Source organism: Phodopus roborovskii, unplaced genomic scaffold, assembly GCF_943737965.1.
Source record: "Phodopus roborovskii unplaced genomic scaffold, PHOROB, whole genome shotgun sequence".
NCBI classification, from domain to species: domain Eukaryota; kingdom Metazoa; phylum Chordata; class Mammalia; order Rodentia; family Cricetidae; genus Phodopus; species Phodopus roborovskii.
Genome location: NW_026127051.1, coordinates 66,112 through 71,177, shown reverse-complemented (window position 1 = coordinate 71,177; position 5,066 = coordinate 66,112).

Sequence of the window (5,066 nt, the reverse complement as noted above, 5' to 3'; positions counted from 1 at the left end):
CTGAAACTTGGAGAGATTGTATGCAAATTAATGACCAAGTTCTGATTAAATCCTGTTATATTATATTATTCCCATAGTGTGTCCCTTCAACTGTGCAATGTACTTTTCACCATGTCTGCTGTAGTCCATAGTCCGAAGCTCCATCTTTATTTTATCAAAGAAATGGGAGAACCAAGATTGATACGTGCTCAGGAGCAGACACATCTGAATCAAGAATGTTCATATACAAGAGTTGCTCACTTTCTTCCACAGTCCCTGAAAACTGCTTTGTTCTCTTAAGCAACCAGTTTGTTCTGATTTCGTTTCTAGATATAGGTAGTTCACATGGATAAACAGTTCAATGCTTGACTCTTAAATTAAACACAATACACATGAAAATTGACCATAAAAACATTGCTTTACTTTGAAGGAGATATAAATGATTGCACGAATTTCGAGCAGCCTGTGATGAGTCCTTTAAAAATACAAATATTTTAGCTGGTAGATTTTTTTTTTTGAGATAGGAATTTATAAAGCCCAGACTAGGATCAAACTCTCTATGTAGCCTAACATGAGCGTTGAATTTCTGATCGTCTGGCCTTCACCTCCTCATTGCTGGGATTAAAGGCATGTATCACCATGCCCAGTTTTATAAAGCTGCCCAAGGACTGGACCCAAGACGTCAGTGCACCTTAGGCAAATACTCTACAGATTAATCTACATCCCCAGCCCTTCACTAGATTTTTGAAAGTGTCTTGGGCCTCATTATGAATGCCTGTGATTGCAGCTCTTTAGAAAGCTGCATGCAGCAAGAAGATCACAAACTCAAACACTACCTGGACTACAGTGTAAGTCTCCAAAGCTTTGGCCTGGGCAACTTCATGAGATCATGTCTCAGAATACATTAATAACTCAATGATGGAAGTACCTATGTAGCAAACATTGAGTCCAAAAAATCCCTCCTCATTATAATATACACACACTAAAATTCATACAGTTTAGCAGCGGCCAGTTGAAATGGCTCACCAGGTAAAGGCACTTTCTGCCAAGCCAACAACAACTCTGAATTTTTTTGATTCCCAGAATCCACATGGTGCAAGGAGAGATACTACTTCCCTAAGGTATCCTGACCTCTGCCAAGATACAAATGCTCTGGTATACATAAACACAGAGAAATAGCCTTTCAAAATGTAAAAATCAGTAAAAAATAGTAATCAGCTTTTTAAGAGCATTTGTCAGTAGAACTTTGGGGTTGAGTTAGAGCTCTCATACTTGGTATGTATAAATCCCCTGGTTCAGTTTTAACCAATGCAAAATCAATAAGGATATATATATATATATATATATATATATATATATATATATATACCGTATTACAACTAAACACAGAATTTCATAAGCTTTTGCACAAAGTATACCACTTTTGCTGGTGGTAAAGCACTTGCTTAGGAAGTAGACCTGGTTTAACACCCTGTTACCAACAAAAAAGACAAAAATACTCATCAACTTCCAATTGATTGGTGAAGTGGTCTTAGATAAGATAGTTAAATTTTTTTGCTAGGTGTGGTAGTGGCATGTACCTATAATCCCGGCACTTGGGGAGGCCGAGAACAGAGCATCACTGTAAGTACAAGGCTAAATAAAATGATAATGGTGAAACCCTGTCTCAAACTCAAAGCTCCAAACAAGTGTGGACATAAAATAGTTAATATTTTAGTGGTGCCAGAATTAACTGCTATGAATCACACTTCATTGACACTGTGGTAAAAATTCAAAATATGTACTGCAACCTAGAAGAATGCATAAGCCACTGACTGACCTTCTCTTTACCCTTTGCTCACTTTGCTAGAGGCATGCTAGATCTGCAGTGTTCCCAAAGAACACCGCATGCACATCTGCATTGCACACTGGTGGCTCTTTTCCCCTGCCCTTACTCTAGATTTCTGCCTTTGCCTCACACAAATCTGTATTCAAATGGAAACCCGCACAAAGGCCTTCCTTAACCATTCTGTCTAAACAGCAACCTCCACAGTGTGATTATAACCAGAGTTACTCAACTTCAGCGCTGTTTATATTTTGAGCTGCAGCATTGTGGTGTTGCCTAGTGGAGCAAGGGTGTCTTATGGGCTGTAGGAGATTTCATGGCATCCTTGACTCTACCCACTGGATGCCAGGAGCATCATCTACCCATTCTGATGTGGCAATCAGGAATGTCTTCAATTTGAGCTGCATGTTGAGATGCGAGATTATAATCCCAGCTCATACAAGGCTGAGTGATGCACAAGTCATGGTGCAAATTCTAGACTAGCCAGGGCGCCATTGTAAGGCCCTGTTTTACAAACAATGCAAAATAGTCCAGACATTTCTGAATTTCTCAGCTGCAGGTGGTGACGAGGGCAGGGGATAACTGCTGGTCTAATCCTCTTCTCTGCTTTAAATTTTCCCTCCCCAAGTAATATTCACATCGTTACATTGAGTTATGTCTTATAGCCATACTTGCAGCTCTATATGTGTATTCTGGTTAGAATGTGGATTCAAAAGTGCAACACATTCTGTGCCATCTTTGGTTCCAAGAACAATACTTAGCAGACATTTTTGTTATTCTTATTGTTTCTGAGATAGAGCTGTACCCCCTGGCTGTCCTGAAACTCTGTAGACCAGGCTGGCTTTGAACTCACCGAGTTCTTAGGATTAACACCACCCTCACCCTACCTTGGCAGAACCTTTAAGTAAATTCCCTAGCCATAAAACATTTCCATTAATAAAGGAGTAGAGTGATCATCTTGGGCCATTTTCTTATTTGCAGATTACTTCTTCCTTTAGATTTAAATTTATCACCTTCCTATCTCTGGTAAAAGGGAAAATTTATTCACACACATATGCATACATACATGTATACATAATGCCTGCTTTTTCAAAAAGCCAGCTTATAGTCATTCGCTGGTGATTTTGCCCCAACTTTCATACTTTGAATAATCATTATTCATTTGTGCATTTGTATGTTCTATTAAAACTATATTAGCACCAAAATAAAAATGATTTATAGAATCATTTTAAACATCTGCTTTATTCAGGACTTTCTTTATTCTTGTAAACTCTCTATTGTCTTAGATTAACATTTGTTTACATTAACTGAAAAAAAATGGCCCTGAAAGCAATTGCTTCATATTAGATGTGCTTTGAGATAGAACCAGTGCGATGCCTTAAAAACATGTTTTGCAAAAAGAAAAATAGAGCTGGAGAGATGGTTCATCAGCTAAGAACACCTGATTGCTCTTCCAGACGGCCTGGGTTCAATTCCCAGAATCCACACAGCAGCTCACAACTGTCTGCAACTCCAAAATCTGACACCTTCACACAAACATGCAGGCAAAACACCAATGCACATAAAATATAAACAAATAATTTTTAATAAAGAAAAAATAAAGGATAAAACTCTGTAGTGAGAGAGATATTCACTTTGTCCACACCTGTGGCACTGTACCTTGGCCAGAGACCCAGACCTTCTGGGGAACTAGGTCTGGAGAAGGGGGCCCCAGATCGCTTTCTTGCCTGCTGTATGGGGACAGAGAGCATCTGAATGCATCCTTGGGACCAGGAACCTGCTGGTGTTCATCTGTCTATGTTCTGAAGTTATTTCTCCCTGAATAAACACCTATTCAGCCTATCTGTTTTCCCCAATCCTTATTAAAACCCCTCAATAAAACTCCCACATAGGTACAGTAGAAATTATGCTCTACCATGACAAAATTTTTCTGTTTTCTTTTGTGTTGTTTTTTGCCTTCGTGTGACAGAATTTCTCTGTATAGTTTGAAGCCTGTCTCTGGAAGTCACTCTACAGACCAGACTGGCCTCAAAATCTCAGAGATCCACCTGCCTCTGACTCCCAAGTGCTGGAATTAAAGGCATGTGCCACCGCCAAGGCCACCACCACCCGAGTGACTAAGTTTTGTTGGTGTACATAAGTATTATTTTAAAGACTCTTCTTGGTTCTATTATTTAATAACTATTAACCAGAAACTCTACTTTCTTATAATCAGAGATGCTTTGTTTTTATTTAATTCTTCTAAATTTCATTTTACATTCCAACCACAGTTTTCCCTCCCACCCCTCCACCTGCCCTCCTCCTGTTGCTTCCCCCCAAGCCCACCCCCAGTCCACTCCTCCTCAAGGGTAAGGACTCTCATGAGGAGTCAACAAAGTCTGACACAATAGGTTGGGACAGGGTCAGGCCCCTCTCCCTTACATTAAGGATGAGCATGGCATCCCACCCTAAGGATTTGGCTCCAACAAGCTGTGCTCATGGACCAGGTTTGTATCATGCTCCCACTGCCAGGGGCCCCTCTGATAGTTTAAGCTTCACAACTGTCTCCACATATGGAGGACATAGTTTGGTCCCCTGAAGTCTACCGCCATTGGTCTAGAGCTTGGTTCACCTGTCTCTGTAGATTTGTCCATTATGATCTTGACCTCCCTTGGCCCATATGTTTCTCTCCTCCCTTTCTTCCTTCGACTGGATTCCCAGAGTTCGACCTGGTGCTTAATTGTTGTGCATCTTTGTGTCTGGTTCCATCAATTGCTGGATGAGTTAGGTGTAGTGATCAATCTGATTACAGGGGTAGAACAGTTCAGGCACCCTTTCCATTATTGTTAGGGGTCTTAGCTGGGATCATTTTTGTGGATTCTTGGGAGTTACCTAGGCACCCGTGGCTCTCTCTCTGATAAGGTATCTCTTCCCTTGCTCTTCCACTGCACAGGGATTCTATTTTTTAAGTAAAGCTTTTGTACACATTGTTTAAAATACAAGATACATGATATAAACAAAACATTGCCCTTTCAGTTAAAATATACATTTCCCCTTCCAAACATCCTTACATTCCAAATGATAAAAAAAGATTGTAATTAAGCATGCATGTGGAGGTGATAATATCTTCTTTTTTATATAACAGTCTTACATATATTTATTTCTAATCATTTTTCCTGTTGTATCTTTTTGTTTTTTTCTTTGTTTGATTTTTTTCCTTCCTTTCCACAAAGATCTCAACAGCAATGGGTTCATTTGTGACTTATGAACTTCAAGGAGCTTT